Here is a 17,312-nt window from a genome sequence, read left to right on the forward strand (position 1 = left end):
GGCAGGAGCTGTGGCAACCAAACAGGGATCCAAGCCGGGGGAATAAACACCCTGTCCTTACCTTTTTCTGGTCCCCAGATATCCTGCTATGCATCTCATTAGCCAAATCCCACCAGAAGCCAGAGGGCAAGGGAGCCTGCGGGTGCAGGCCACAGAGATCAGTCTCCTGAGGCAAGCCAGAGAGATCCATTTCCCGGGGGGACACATAAGGGTGCAAAGTGTACTTATGGGGGGCAACAAACAACTTTCAGTGAGTCTCCAAGAGGTAAGACAGAACCCCAAATAAAGAAAAAAGTGGACAGAAAAAGGCAGAGGGCAAAAGAAAAACATTTTTAAGACACTACAATAATATCCATTGTGAAATAATAGATGAAAAGGCTGCATTATAATCAAGAATAGAAAATTAATTTTTTAAAAAAAGGATTGAAGAAGAAGAAAGAGTGCTTGAAAATTAAAAAAGACAGCCAAAATAAAAATTTCATTTCAAAGGTTGGAAGATCAAGTTAACGAAATTTCCCAGAAAGTGATCCAAAAAGTAAAAAGATGTCTAAGGGGAGAGAAAAACTAAGAAAATTAGAAGGTAAGTCTGGGAAGTTCAATATACAGCAAAGAAGTCCCAGAAAGTGAGAAATGAGACAAATAAGGAAAAAAACTATAAAAGACTATTTCAAGAAAAATCTCCCAGAACTGAAGGGCATAAGCCTCCAACAGAGGGTTCAGTGAGTACCAGGATAAGGAATAAAAAAACACCCACACCAAAGCACATCATCATAAAAGTTCAAAGTAATGAAGAGGAAGAGAAACTCCTAAAAATTTCAAAGAGGGAAAAAAACCAAACCAAAACAAAAACCTGGTCTCATACAAAGAAACAGAAATTAGGAAAAAAATGACAGACTTCTCACCAATAACACTAGAAGCTAGAAGACAATGGAAAAACCTCCAAAATCAGAAGGAAAAGGACTTCCAATCCCGAGTCCTACACACAATTAAACCACCAAGTGTGAGAACAGAATACACGTATTTTCAGAAATTCAAGGAACCAAAAAATTTATCTCCAACTACTCTTTCTCAGGGAGCTACTGGAACCTGCGCTCCACAAAGTAAGAGACCAATCTCAAGAAGGAGGAAGACAGACAGCAGATGAAACAGGGTTTAACATAGGAGAGCAGTAAAAAGAAATCACATGGTAGCAGCGGTGCAGACCTGGGGTAAGCATTTCCGCCAGAGCTAAGAGGCAGGGCTCTGGAGTGGGCAGGGGGTAGGGACACTGCTAACAGACTTGACATATCTGACCGTATGAAGAGTATCAAGAGATGAAGAGGTGGGTGCCTGGGCGGCTTGGTTGGTTAAGAGTCTGGCTCTTGATTTTTGGCTCAGGTCATGATCTCAGGGTCATGAGATCAAGGCCCAAGTTGGGCTCCGCACTCAGCAGGGAGTCTGCTTGAGGTTCCCAACCTCTGCCCCTCCCCCTGTTTGCATGCACTCCCATACTATCTCTCTCTAAAATAAATAAATCTTTAAAAAAGGAAGAGAGATGAAGAGGTGTTATATAGATATTTTGGGGGCATTTGGGAAGAATTAGTGGTTAGCATACAGAAAATCAAACAAAGGAAGAGGGAAAAACAACAACAACAACCCCAGAAAAAGAGAAAGTCAGCCCAGGAGCTCTATCATGATATGTTACTTGGTTCAGCAGTGAGAAAGGTATTTACACTGATCTTAGTAACCGACTAATGATTTCAGTACAGTGGGAGGATGGAGAGGAAATGGGGGTGGTGGTATAAGATAATTAATTTTTATTTACATTAAAAAAATCAATAGAGGTAATTTGCTTTATTTATTTACCTATTTATTTATTTAGAGAGGGGGAGGGAGAACAAGAGAGAGTGATGGGGAGGAGCAAAGGGAGAGAGAGAGAGAGAATCTTAAGCAGACTCCATGCCCAGCGCTGAGCCTGACATGGGGCTCGATCTCATGACCCTGAGATAATGATCTAAGCCAAAATTAAGAGTTGGATGCTCAACTGACTGAGACAGCCAGGTGCCCCTAAATTTTAATTTATATTAAGAAATCAATAGATATAATTTGTTTTATTTAAAACTGATATCTTTTTTATTTTATTTTATTTTATTTTATTTACTTGACAGACAGAGATCACAAGTAGGCAGAGAGGCAGTTAGAGCGAGAGGAGGAAGCAGGCTCCTTGCTGAGCAGAGAGCCTGATGCGGGTCTCGATCCCAGGACCCTGAGATCATGACCAGAGCTGAAGGCAGAGGCTTTAACCCACTGAGCCACCCAGGCGCCCCTAAAACTGATATCTTAAATGAACATTTGGTTTATAAACACAGAGGTAAATACCTGAAAAGAATTCAAAATGGCTGGCTCTGGGGACGGGTCTTGGGGTGGGAAAAGATGAGGCAGAAACTGCTATTAAGCCTTTTAGTATTTTTTTACTTGTTAACTACATATATGTGTGTGTGTGAGTATATATATGCGCACGCACACACACACACACACACACACACTCACATATATATATACACACTATTCTGTAGTAAACAGAAAGTTATCTAATAAGAGCACATGTTCCAGAGTCAGATAATCTGGTTCAAATAGTGCCACCCAGCATCAGTTGTAAGATCTTAAGATGTTTACCCTTCCCGAGTCTCATTTTTCTCATGTGTAAAACAGGACTGAAGGCTACAGTGTAAGGAAGCTACAGGCGCACGTGAGTATGTGGGAGTGTATACCAGAGCTTAGAGACTGTACACGTAAGGGCTTAGCCCGGTGCGTGCCACACGGTAAGCTTCCAGAGGAGGCAGGAGATCACTGGCCCACAGGATGGTCACATCCCCTTGGCTCCATGTCAAGAGTGAAGTCTAGGGTGCCTGGGTGGCTCAGTGGGTTAAGCCTCTGCCTTCGGCTCAGGTCATGATCTCAGGGTCCTGGGATCAAGTTCCGCATCGGGCTCTCTGCTAGGCAGGGAGCCTGCTTCCTCCTCACTCTCTCTCTGCCTGCCTCTCTGCCTACTTGTGATCTCTCTCTGTCAAATGAATAAATAAATTCTTTAAAAAAAAAAAAAAAGAGTGAAGTCTAGACCCTCTCTGCTCCCACACATGGCCCACCAGGCCATATGCAAAGTGAGGGCAGGGGCCATTCCCTGTGTCCCATCCACAGGGCCCAGCTTCAAACCGGGCAGACAGGAAAAGTATTCCAGTAGTCTATGTTGTAGCATTGACTTGAGAAGAGAGGAGCAAGATGACAAGGAGGGCCATATGGGAAGCAAGGCGAATTACCAGAAAGAGCCCTTGAGTGAGTCAGAATCAGACACGCTGAGCACCATCTCTGTGCCAAGAGCTTTTCCAGAAACTATATGGTTCACTCTGGTGACAAGCATTTATAAAAGCAGTTATTACCTCAATCTTCAAAGAAGGGGAACCCACAGTTCAGAGAAGGTGACAACTTGCACATGGTCACACAGATACTAAGGAGCGGAGCTGGAATTGGAAGCTCCGCCTCCTAACTCCAAGGCCTCAGGCTCCTTACATCAGCTAACGCTGCTGCCTGGGGCAAATCAAGCAACCTTTCTGAGACTCCCTGTCCTCACCTACACAGTAGGGACCAAACCTTTCCTGAGAAACCCTAGACAGCGGTGACCATGAAAAAGGGCAGGTGAGTTGGAGAGCCTTGGGCACTGGGAGCTGTGGGCACACGTCAGAGGCACTCACGTCCACACACGTGCCACACGAGGACTACGCTGTGAGCTTCCTGTCCCTGTTAGCTTCATGGCTGCTTGGGAAAGAGGAAAGGATTAGCCTCGAGCTAATCCCACCTAGGATGGGGTGGGTCCAGGCCAAGGAAACTGATGGGGATTTTGGAGCCAGGATGCCTGGTCGGAGCCATCAGACATTCAGTGTGCTGAAGGCTGGAAGGTCAGCAGCATCTTTCCTGTCTCAAGCAGAAAAGCACAAGCTTACTGAATTAGTATCTTACAAAGCCACAAAATCAAACCCACTGCCATTCCTCTGTGATTCCTCTTTTGAAGTATATAGAAAATCAATCAAAGGAAGAAGGGAAAAAACAGGTGATTGTAAGCCCAGGAAAAGAGAAAGTATAGCACAGGAGCTATATCATGATGTATTACTGTTACCCTGCAAGTTGAAGTCCCAACTGCTTAGCTTGTCATTCAAGGCCTTTGTGACCTGGCTGCAGACATCCCGCAGCCTTGTCTCCCACTGCTCTGTTCCCCTCCTGATCCCTTCTTTTCCCCCGACATGCCATGCCTTCTCTGTGCTGTTGTTCATGTTGATCCCATTTGCTGGAATGCCATTCTCCTCCTCCTACTCATCCTTTAAGATCCACTGTAAACATGACCTCTTCTGAGAAGCATTCCCTTAATGCTATGTTAGGGGCAAGGCATGACTCTATGGAAGAACAAAACCCAGAAAGGGGCAGAGCTGAAAGACACCTTGAAGATTATCTTATACAATTCTCCTCTTTTATCCATAAAGAAAAGGACCAGAGAAGGAAAGTGGCCAGCCCAAGGGGACAGCAGCTATTCCTAAACTCAGGTCCCTTGGCCCCAGGCTCTTTCTACTACATGGTGCAGCCTCTTAATGAATCAGTAAATCCATGAATGGCCAAATGGGCAAATAGAGCATTGCTGAAGCCCTGCCCAGAGAGGGCACTTTGGAATGAACAGTCTCAGCTGTTCTCTGTTAAGTGTTTTCGGTGCATGCAGGAGGGAGAGGGATTCCAGACAGATAAGAGGCAGCAGGGACAGCAGCCACGGGGTTGGTGGTATTTAGGGCTCCAGCATAAGCCAAGGCCTTTGGGTGCTAAGGGGCAACACTATGAGTCTAAGTGCCACCCAGCCTCAGGAAGCTTGCTCAAAGGAAGGACAGAACAGGCCTGCAGGCCTGACTTCTTGGTCATGGTCAAAGCTGTCCCATGCTGTCCATGCTCCCAGAGGTGCTACTCTCTGAGGACAATGGGGCAGAGGCAGATAACAGCTATCAGTACTAGCTCTGCTGCTGCTTCTTCCTGGCTTCCAAAGTCACCTGCACGCTCTAAGATTTCTGGTGCTTCCTGATATGCTAATTAACCCAAAGCATGACCCCCTTCAGGGGTGTGGCAGGATGAGGGAGGAATGTGTGGACCTTGGAGACGATAAACAGTTGGTCTAAATCCTGGGCTCCACCTCTTTTTTTTTTTTTTTTAAAGATTTTATTTATTTATTTGACAGAGAGAAATCACAAGTAGGCAGAGAGACAGGCAGAGAGAGAGGAGGAAGCAGGCTCCCTGCTGAGCAGAAAGCCCGATGCGGGGCTCGAACCCAGGACCTGGGATCATGACCTGAGCCGAAGGCAGGGGCTTAACCCACTGAGCCACCCAGGTGCCCACTGGGCTCCACCTCTTTTGAGTCTTCAATTTCCCTTTTGAAAAAACAGGGACAATGCTCATCTGTCTATTTTCTATCCTACATGGTGATGATAAAATGAAATGATATATGCAAAATGCTCAGAATGGTGCCAGTGTATAGTAGGCACCCAACTACCATCCATTCTCTTTTCTCTGCAAAAAGGCATTATCCATTTTTTTAAAGGCTTTTATCTTCTGTTATAATTGTCAGCTTCTGAAGTATCTTCCTAAACAACCAATAATGGCTCCATACTGTTTATATGATAAAGTCAATGCCCCTCAGCATTCCATTGGAGACCTGGCTCTAGTTTACCCTCTGCTGTCCTGACGGTCGGCCACTGTCCTTCAGCCATGACTCACTCTTTAAAGCCTAAACCTTCCTTCCCTTTCCTCATGTTGGTCCCTCAGCACACAAGGCTCTTTACCCTTCCTCCGCTCAAAAGCTACCTCTTCTATGAGCATTTGCAGAATTAATCATTCCTCCCTTTCAACCTTTTCCTCTAATTCTTACCACTCTATGCTTGGGATTCACTCACTGTTCATTAAGTACATAACTATGTGCCAGACTTCATTCATAGTTCTTTTTCCCACTTAATGTGAGCTCCATGAGGGAACAAGCATTGGCTGTCTTCCTCCACAGCACCCAGAATGTCACAAGGCAAACTGTCAGCCACTAGTAAGGGAAGGAATGAGGAGAATACTGTATGTAATAGTCGGTCGGTATTTAACAGACAGGCGCAGCGCGCAGCAGGCAAGGCAGGTAGAGACAATTCAGCCTATTAAGAGGTACGACACATAAAAGCACTCTGGCTACCATATACCCATGCCATAGGAATTCCATTTTTTCTAGTGGTGGGGAAGACAAGGGAGTCCTGGTATAGTTAGGGTTCTAGAAACAGTCCCAAGGAGGGACCCTGGTGGTGTGGACTAAGCAGTAGTAGCAGAAATGGAGCAAAGTAGACGTTCTCAGGTAAAGTCAGCAAGACCTCCTAGGGGAGTCAACGTGAGGATGAATGAGGAGAGGAGAGGAATCAATATGGACTCCTAGATTTTTGGCTTCAGCAACTGGGTTGATGGTGATGCCATATACTGAGAAAAAGACCCAGTAGAGATGGTCTTGAAAAAGACAAATAAAAGATCTATGGGCACATTACACTGGAGATACCTATTTAAAATTAATGTGGAGATGTCAAATGGGGACCTGGATATATAATTTGGTGCTCAGAGGAGAGGTCGGAGCCGAACATAAAAATTGGGAAATCATCAGCATACAAAAAGTTTCTAAAGCCATGGGACTGAATGAGGTTGACTGGAAAACCTACAGAGAGAGAAGAGACGGGAGACTAACACAGCCCCAGAGCGCTCAGACCTTCAGCATTTGGGAGGAGGAGAGGCAGAGCCCATGAAGGAGACTAAGGAGAAGCAGCCAGTGAAACAGAAGGAATCAAGAGAGCAGGGTGTCATGGACACCATGAAAAGTAACTGTTTCAGGAAGGAAGATGAGTAAGTTTTAGAGGTCCCTGATACAACACTGTGCCTACAGTTGACAATACCATATCATACACTTAAAAATCTGTTACAACAGTAGGCCTCATTAAATGACACCACAATAAAAAAATTATTTAAATAAATAATTTTTTTTTTGTTTAAATGTGCAACACAGTTTGTCGACATGAGGCCAGACCTGAGTGGTGCAGCAGACTTTAGAAACACTTCTTGTGTGGGGATTCCCAGGCCCAGAGAGAGAAATGACTGCCCAGGATCACATAGCAGGTGGCAGACAATGCTGGGACCAGACCTCAGCCCCTCCACGGCAGAAGGCTGCCTCCAGCTCATCTGCCTCTCTGTAGTTTCTACCTTGAGTTCACCTTTGTTAGATTTACCTTTGCTAGGCCCCAAGCCTCATATTTGTAAACAAGGACAGCGGGTCACAATTGTGGTTTCTGCTCCTGGAAGCAATCCTAAAAGGACCCAGAGCATTGTGCTAAAATGTGGTAAGCAACCTTGTGCCCACAAAGGCTGGCATGAGAAAGTAATTAGCAAATACGTGAGCCTCTTTGACAGCCTGGCACCCTCATGTGTGGTCTCATATAGAATGACTCCTGTGGAGTGATACTACCATTGCTTCTTTGGAAATCATAGTGGAAAAAAAAATCCACCTTTACTGAAAGCTGAAAAGGCACATCTTGTGATGTGAGGCCAGGCCTTGAAAACAAATGACTCAAAAGAAATGTGACTTAAACAATAACCAGTGTTCTGTAAATACATCTCTGCATTAATTGTAAAACATCTCTCTTGAATGCCAAAGATTTTATCACATTTTCAGCCTGGTAGAGAAGAAAACGCAGTACCCATGCAGTGAGGTGTGATAGTGGCAATGAATATATCTCACTCCAGAGATGAGCAAAGCATGACCTGGGAGAGCACACTGAGAGCCCATGGAACCAAGGGGCTACTCTGTCTCAGCCAAAAGCCCAGGAGGCCACAACCCCCAGGGAAAGCTCCTCGAGAACAAGCCACCAGCTTCAGACTGAGCAGTATGAGTTGTACCCGAGGTCTAGCCCCAGCTCTGCCACTGACCAGCTGGCAATCTTGGGTCAGTCACTGCCTCTCTTTATGCCGTAGGGTTGCCCTGGAAGCAATGGGATCCAGGAGGGCAGCCAAAGAAAGGGAATTCAGTAAGTAGTGTTGAGACAGTATTGGGTAGCCATCTGGAAAAATAATGAAGTTGAATCCACACTTGACACTGTGTATCAGAATAAGTTCCAAATGGATCAAAGACTTACATGTTAAAAAACAAACAAACCTAAAAAGTAGTAGAGTAAAATATGAGAAAAGTCTTGTATACCCTGGAATAGGGAGGGCCTCTCTAACTCAAAATCCAGAAGCCACACAGGAAAAGACTGATAAATTTCATCTGTAGAGAAAGAAAAGGTTGCCTGGCAAAAACAGGACAAAACAAAACAAAAAAACACCAAGAGTAGAAATTTTAAAAAGATGAGAAAACACATTTCTTGTCTGAACCACAAAGGCCTAACAGCCTTAATACATAAAAAGCTCCTTTTTAAAAGATTTTACTTATTTATTTGAGAGACAGAGCACAAGCCAGGGGTTGGGAGGCAGAGGGAGAGGAAGGAGCAGATGCCCCGCTGAGTGGGGAGCCCGATGTGGGGCTCGATCTAGGATCCTGGGATCATGACCTGAGCAGAAGGCAGACCCTTAACCAACTGAGCCACCCAAGGGCCCGGCTCCTAGAAATTTATTAAAGACCAACAATCTATCTGGAAAAAAAGGGCAAAGGATATTGAGACAAGCCATTCGATATCATCCCAAAGTCCTAATCCCTGGAGCCTGTGAGTGTTACGTTACATGGCAAAGGAGAACTGAGGTAGCAGATGAAATTAAACTTGCTAATTAGCTGACCTTTAGATACGGAGATTATGCTGGATTATCCAGAGTGGGAGAGGGAGCCCAAAGGAATCACGAGGATTCTTTTTTTTTTTTTAATATTTTTAAAAAGATTTTTATTTATTTATTTGACAGACAGAGATCACAAGTAGGCAGAGGAGATAGGCAGAGAGAGAGGAGGAAGCAGGCTCCCCGTCAAGCAGAGAGCCTGATGTGGGGCTCGATCCCAGGACCCTGGGACCATGACCTGAGCTGAAGGCAGAGGCTTTAACCCACTGAGCCACCCAGGTGCCCCAAATCACGAGGATTCTTAAATATGGAAGAGGATGGCAGAAAAGTCAGTGTCAGAGCCGTATGATGAAAGAAAGATTCAACCAGCCACTTGGGGCTTTAAAGATGGCAGGAGCCACAGTCAAGAAATGCAGGTGGCCTCCACAAGCTGCGAGCAGCAAGAAAACACTCTTCTTATAGATTCCAGGAAAAAATGCAACCTGTTCACACCCTGACTTCAGCCCAGTGAGACCCATTTCAGACTCCTGACCTCAAAGTCTACGATAACTCATTTGTGTTGTTTTAAGCCACTAATTTTCTGGTAATCTGTTACAGTAGCGATGAAAAACTAATACATATGTGAAGAAACCCTTCATAAAGAAGAAAATACAGGGGTGACTGAGTGGCTCAGTCGGTTAAGCATCCAACTCTTGGTTTTGCCTCAGGTCCTGATCTCAGGGTCTTGAGATCGAGCCCCATGTCAGGCTCCATGCTAAGTGCGGAGTCTGCTTGAGATTCTCTCCCTCCGTGCCTCCCCTTTGTCCCTCCCTCACTGATGAACACACACTCTCTCTCTAAAATAAATACATAAAATCTTAAAAAAAAAAAAGGACAAAAATACAAAGAGCTCTTGAATATACAAAAAGGTGCTCAATCTTCATTCATAACTACAAGCAGAGGGACTATAAAGGTCACAATCACCTTAAAGGAGAACAGAGTTGGAAAATCTAAAACCAGATATTGGAATTTATTATAAAGCTGCAATCAAGGCGAAATGGTAGTAGCATGCACATAGAAAAATAAACTAATGCAAGAGAAGAGAGAATCGAAAACCAAATTTACACATATATACAGTCTCTTGATTTACAACAAAGGAGCCTCTAAAATTCAATGGAGAAAGGACGAACTTTTCAATAGATGGTTTTAGAGCAATGTGTTGTTGGATTTTTTTTTAACACAGATTCAAAATGGATTCTAAACCTAAATGTAAAAGGCAACATTAATAAAGTTTCCAGATGAACACAAAGGAGCATATTTTCATTTCGGGACCTTGGAACAGACAAAAATATTTTAAAGAGAGCACGAACACCTCAAACCATTAAATAAAAGATTGATAAACTAGACTTCATTGGAATTAAGGATATCCTTGCATCAAAAGACACCAATAAGGGGCGCCTGGGTGGCTCAGTGGGTTAAGCCGCTGCCTTCGGCTCGGGTCATGATCTCAGGGTCCTGGGATCGAGTCCCACATCGGGCTCTCTGCTCAGCAAGAAGCCTGCTTCCCTCTCTCTCTCTCTCTGCCTGCCTCCCCGTCTACTTGTGATCTCTCTCTGTCAAATAAATAAATAAAATCTTTAAAAAAAAAAAAAAAGACACCAATAAGGGGCGCCTGGGTGGCTCAGTGGGTTAAAGCCTCTGCCTTCGGCTCAGGTCATGATCTCAGGGTCCTGGGATCGAGCCCCGCATCGGGCTCTCTGTTCAGTGGGGAGCCTGTTTCCTCCTCTCTCTCTCTCTCTGCCTGCCTCTCTGCCTACTTGTGATCTCTCTCTCTCTGTCAAATAAATAAATAAAATCTTTAAAAAAAAAAAGACACCAATAAGAGAGCAAAAGACAAGCCATAGCCTGGGAAAGGAAAAGATGTTCGCAATATCTATTTATCTAATGGATTCAAGTCCTTTGTGTGATAGATATATCTATATCTATATCGATATCGATCTATATATCGATATCGATATAGATCTAGATATCTAGATCGATATCGATCTATATAGATATCTAGATCGTTATCGATCTAGATATCTAGATCTATATCGATATAGATATATCTATCACACAAAGGACTTGAATCCATTAGATAAAGGATGCCTTGTGCAAAACATTAAGAAAAACACAGAAAAAACCCACTTGAGAGTGTTTGCACTTAAGTCTTTGCACTCGACAGAAGAAGCTGACCGAGTGGCCTCTAAGTATATAAAAAGGCACTCCGCATCACTGGCTATCAAAGAAATGTAAATGAAAATGACAGTGAGGTTCCATACTACTTATTCTGCAGGATGGCCTCGATCAGCAAGACTGAAAACACCTGGCAAGGATATGGCACAGTTGCAACGCCCATATATTGCTGACCGGCAATATGTAACTGGCACCACTACTTTGGAAAACTGTTTATCCACTGATGCTCAGGACTGGACCCAGAAATCCTACTCCAGGTGTGCACTCAGGAGAAACCAGTGTGTATGTTCACCAAAAGGCATGTGTAAGAATGTTGACAAAAGCCTTATTCACAGTCCTCCAAGGGGAAGCAACAGGGAAATGGACATCTGAGTTGTGGTATATTCACCCAGTGCGCTAATACTGACCAATGAAAAAGAACTTCCACTACACACAAAATAGAGGAGTCTTAGAGACACAATGCGTTGAACAAAAGAAGCTGAACACAAAAGGGTACACAGTGTGTAACACCATTTATATGCAGTTCAGCCACTGACACAGCCCGTTTCTGGAGACAGAAGCTGGAGTAGTAGTTAACTCTGGGGCTGGGGTATTGCCTTCTTGGGTACCTGAAACGTCCTGGGTCTTGTCCTGGGTGGTAGTTTCCTAGGTATGTGCATATGGAAAAAATCATCAAACTGGACCTCTAAGACCTGTACACTTTACTGTATATATACTGTATCTCAATTTAAAAAGTAAAAAAAGACAAAAACCACCCTTAGTAGTTTTTCACCTATCAGATTGGCAAAAATCTAGAAGTTTCTTGACATATTCTTGCTGCAGAAATAGGCACTCATTTATTGCTAGTGGGAGTGAAAAATGGTATAATTCCTATGAGGGCAAAATTGCTTATGAAGGCAATAACTCTTGCAAAATTGTTATGCTTACTCTTTGATGCAATAATTTTGCTTCTAGGGATTTATTCTTCAACAGCCCACCAATGAAATGACATATATACACAAGGCTGTTCACTACACCATTACCTATAATAGCAAAATATCAGAGATGATCTACATGTCCATCAAGAGGGTATGGGTTAAATAAATCACGGTACATAGGTACATTGGAATATTATATACCTGTAATACTATCTGGGGAGGCTTTTATGCTGATAAACTGTTGAAAGAAAAAATAAGACACTACAAACTATGTACATTATAGTACTACTGATGTGAAAGGAGGGATAAAAATATATTTTAGCATTTACTTAATATGTGCAAAAAGAAACTAGAAAAATTCAGATGAACAGACATTAGTTGCACATGTGGTAGAAGGATTTTTGTACATTGGGCAAATAGGAGGACAGGGAAGGAGGAAAGGTTTTCATTTTAAATCTTTTTATGCCTTTTAAGTTTGAATCATATGTGTGCGTTAATTATTCAAAATTAAGTAAGTAAATTAATTTTTTAAGCAGTAAGGGACAATGAGAGGGGGGAAGAAGAATCCTTAAAAGGGGTAGTTTTCCAAAACAATGTCATCAACTTCACAGTTCTCTCTGGTGATTATACACAGAACTGCTGAATCGGAAGGAGAAGACATTTAGGGTGCAAGACAGAAGTTGCTAACATGAAGGGGAACTAAGTATTGAAAGGAAGAGATGAGATCATCTTATCTGGTGGCCTTAAAACCAGGCTAGACTGTCACTGGTCTGCAGGAAGGCAGCATGGGGGGTAGCGGACCACAGGCTCTGAAGTTAGAGGCCTGGGTTAAAGACCTGGCACACTTACTCCTTCCAACAAACTGCTCAGCCTAGGCTTCAGCTTCCCTCATCTAGAAAATGGAGTTAACAACAGCACCAATTCAGCGATTTGCTCTGAGGATTAAATGAGGTAATATAAAGCATTTATGTTTTGCCAATCACGCTGTGCACAGGACCGTACAGTTTACACTTGCCTCTGAGCTCTCTGCAAGTCCCTGGGGTTTGAAGGTATGGCCTCTTAGAGGAACAGCCAGTGTCAAAAAAGATTTAGTTCTCACTATTAAATTCCTCTCTGACCCTGCTTGATGGGTTTCAAGTGAAGGTCAGATGTTTTGCCACACATATTACAAAGGTACAAAGGTTCAATAATTAGAAATCATCACTGAAACGAAGCGGGGAAAAGATCCTTACATAGATTATAGCTCCAATTTGGTAAGAGAGCTGGCTTTGCTTGGAGGAGGAGGAGGAGGAGGAGGCGGAGGAGGAGGAGGAGGCGGCATGACACTTTCTTGCCAAATATCTAACCCTTTAACAATGCATGTCTGGCAAGCCTGAATGCTCCAGGAAAAGGCCACCAATAAAATCCTTTCCAAAGGTCTGCATGGAGCGGGGAGAGAGAGGAAATGCAGTCAGCTCTTTTTTTCTCTGCAGGAAGGGAAGGCTGAACAACTGCACATCAGGAGAGAAGGCAAACAAATTGCCCATTCAAGCCAAAATAAGCTGCTCCCAGGGGAAGCAAAACAGCTGGAACCAATTCAGCCAGACACAGAGGTGAGGGCCCCAAAGACAGAGCCAGACCTGGGAGCCAGCCTCTGGTAGGCAGGGATCTTCTGAGCAAGTGGTGGTCACATGCCCTCATGTCACCTCTGCTGACCTCAGTCTCTGCCCACGAATGGGAGCGAGTCAGCCAGCTCTGTGAGATGCAGAGGGAAATCCTAGGTGGGAAGGCAGGAAGAAAGAAACAGCCCGGTGAACCTGCCAAGCGAGCGAGCACCTGCTGAGCACCTGTTACACAGCAGGCACTGAGCAGGCACCTGACATGCCTATGCCATTTCGAAGAACAACTTTCAGGGGCGGGTTGATCACACACATGAGGAATCGGGCCCCCTGAGCCAGCGTGACCGTGCACAGCACACAGTTAGAAGGGGCCAGGCCAGCTGTGGCCTCTGCCTCTGCCTCAGCTCTCTCCTTCCTGATCATCACTTGACTTTCTCTGTGCCTCACTCCAGCAGCTACTCCTTTGTCTGAAGCAGGAACTCGCGCCACCTCACCATCCTGTCTAGCCACGGCCATGCCTCGTGGCAGACACAGAATATCAAGAGAAGCATCATTGGAAAATTAAGGAAAGAACCAAACCAAAGAATTATTTTGTTCCCTAGAGAAACCTCAAGTGTGGCTGCTGTGGGGTTTGCTTCAGGCTGGAACGTGCACGTTCTGAATCCCTGTCTGGGGCAGAGGATAGCAGAAGCCCCATCTGGAACCAATCCGGCCTAGCACTGTTTCCAGATCCCCCAGATTGGCGTCCCCAGGCTCCAAGTTTTACAAATCCCTTCTGTAGCTACGCTGAGATCCTGCACTGGTCCCTGGCATTCTGGGTGGGGAAGACACTTCCCTCTCTAGCTCCTGAGATTCCTACCTTGAGCACTAAACCTTTTTATACTCATCTTACAATTACTTCCTTCCTTGAAGTCTTCATACATGATGATGATGATGATGGTGGTGGTGATAATGCCAGCTAACGTTTATTGAGCCTCTATTTTTGTGCCAAGCACTGTTAGCACTTTATATAACAACCTTATGAGGTCAATAATACGATATTCCAGATGAGGCCATCAAGACATAGGGGGGTTAAGCCACTTATACAAGGGTACACGCTCCTGAGTGTGGGAGCCAGGACTAGAATCACACAATCTGACCCGAGGGTCTGTGCTCTCCCTGACCACCACCCGCACTGGATAGGGTGGAAAGAACAGTCTGGTAAGTCAGGCAGACAGCTCTACTATTTATTGCTACCTACCCCTGATCAACCCATATATCCTCTGAGTCTCAGGTTTCTTCTCTATAAAATGGGTACAGCAAACATACTTTGTGGAGTGTCCATTCCAAAAGCAGGTCCTGAGTTACATCCTTCCATCCGTCTCTATTCCACCTCCCTCTCTAGTTTGTCTGTCGCACATTCATTAGACACTAAAGCTGCTTCTACACTCGAGGAAAGTTTGGCTCCCTTATATTCTGTTCTGGTCTATTCTGTAACTGTTCTGCGCCTACCACATGGGAGACCTAGCACCAAGCACAGAGGGCCCAGATCTCAGGGAATAAGACTGGAGGGGGAGGAATCCATCTAAAGTAGGTAATGGTAGAAGGGCTGAGGCGAGGAGCTGGCTCTGAGAACCAGGCTTTACCTCGGTAGGAACGCTCCTCTTTCAGCTTGTCTCCCTCTCCTGGCCTTCTGCCAGAGTCAACAGGCACTTCCTGTCACACAGCCTGCACCCTGCAGGGCACCCATGGATGGCCCCATCCCTCCAGTGGTGGGGGCCTCTGCTCCCAGCTCACACACACGCAGGGAGACAGGCCCAGAGCTGTGTGACTGGGCCCACCTTCCCTGACTCTGCAACCATGCATTCAACAGACTGTGAGCCAAGACCAGGCACTGAGGACAAAACAGAATAGAACAGGTCCGCCCTCCAGGAGCTCACTGTCGCACCTTGCTCTCCGTGGCCTCTGATGTTCTCCTCACTACGGTAACACTGGCCACTTTTCCAGAATGTTATCATCTCTTCCTCCCAAGTAACAATGATTTCACTAGCACAGTTACACTAGCAAGCCGTTCTCCCCTCTCCCCACCCTGACCAAGAGAAAGGAGAAGCAAACAGAACTATAAATACACACACACGCATTTCTCTCACACCTCCTATATATCAGGTATCTCACACACATTAATCCTCACAGCAGTCCTGCAAAGTGGAGATCCCCCCATTACGGAGATGAGGGGGGAAATGGAGGCTAATGCGGAGATGCAGCCGGTGTGAACCAAGGCTGTCTACCTGCACAGGCTATCTATGCTCTTTCTACAGCCCGAGGCTGCCTCTGTCTACTCAGCCCGCTACTCTGCTAGCGCCGGCCCCTCCTTCATCTGGACTGTGTGCTTTCTTGTACTTAGAGTCCCTGCCATCTTCTTTTGGCGCTGGTCACAGAGGGAGCCAAGCCCTCTCCTGGACTGCCAAGAGCAGCAGCGGCCGCGCCCCCAGCAACACCTCGGATCCCCTGCTTAGCTTGTCTTCATTACACCCAGGCTGGAGCAGCTCTGGTACAAAGTATCTGGGGCAGCTGCGAAGCGGCTCAGGTTTGCCTTTACATTTTCTCGCTCCTTCTCTGACTCCAGCCCAGTTTACTCCCCGCCCCCCTCTGCTGGCTTGCAGCCTACCTCCTCAGCTGTCCTTGGTTCTGCCTCGTTGCACATCACGTTCGGGCCTACAGAGTAGTGCTTCCAACAGCTGCCACGGCAGGCGGCTGAGCCCCGTCTAAGCTCGATTCAGACAACAGTGCTCGGGTCTCTGGCGAGTACCAGGCACTGCTCTGGGTGCTGCAGATCGGCAGGAAACAAAAGGAAAATGCAGGGGCTTTGCCCTTCAGAAGCTGAGTTGGAGGCTGGGAGAGAAGTAGCCAGGAACAGAAGTCACCAACAGAAGGCAGGCAGTGATGGGTTTGTAATAGGATCCTAAAATATCAGAGCAGGAGGGAACCTTGATTTTCAGTTTTAAAGCCTCCATTTTACAGATAGGGAGCTAAAGCCCAGAACAGGACAATTAGAACAAATATCAGATAATAATAATGAACATTTCTAAAACCCTTCCAAGGAGCTAAGCACTGCTCTATGTGCTTTATATATATTAACTCCTGGAACCCTCACAACAACTCTAGAAGGTAGGCACTACTGCCCTCCCATGGAGGGGTCAAGTACCTTGTCCAAGTTCACACAACTAGTAAGTTTTTTAAAGAGTTGAGGTCATACCACATATGCAATATGCAATACAGAAGCCTGTATTGCACTCAGGCAGCTGGGCCCTACAGACGTGCCTCTTGAATGCAGTGACATGGATACTAGTCTACCTGGAAAAGTAACGAGGAAGCTTCTTGAAGGAATTACTCATAGGCCTAATCATAAAAAGAGTGAACCTTGGTTATCCAGAATCAATGAAGAAGAAACCTCAACCAGTCAGAAGGCTGACTTCATCTGGGAGTTCCCGAGTGCCATGGAATACAAGGCAGTGGGAGACAGTGAGCAGAGCCCCTTACTCCCAAGAAAGAGGAAAGAACCCGGAGTAAGATATTTGTTCAGAGAAATAAGAGCAGCCCAGTCTTCTCACCCTTTTATGTCTGGCTTTCTATACATGATATCATTCATCTGTAAAATCTTTAATACCCTCAAATGCCACTGCCTGGGGCAGGGAGGCCAGCTTAGGTACCTTAAAAAGACACTCAGTGATATGGATAGAAATTTCTAGCAAAGGAGCTTCTAGTA

The 17,312-nt window shown here is 45.2% G+C and overlaps 1 protein-coding gene across 13 annotated transcripts in view; it reads right to left on the reverse strand.

Annotated features, from left to right (window-relative positions):
* Positions 1–17,312, reverse strand: part of SERGEF (secretion regulating guanine nucleotide exchange factor) — a 222,326-nt gene that overhangs the window by 67,217 nt on the left and 137,797 nt on the right. The gene's annotated exons all lie outside the window — the stretch shown is intronic.

This window comes from Lutra lutra, chromosome 10 (assembly GCF_902655055.1).
Source record: "Lutra lutra chromosome 10, mLutLut1.2, whole genome shotgun sequence".
Taxonomy (NCBI): Eukaryota; Metazoa; Chordata; class Mammalia; order Carnivora; family Mustelidae; genus Lutra; species Lutra lutra.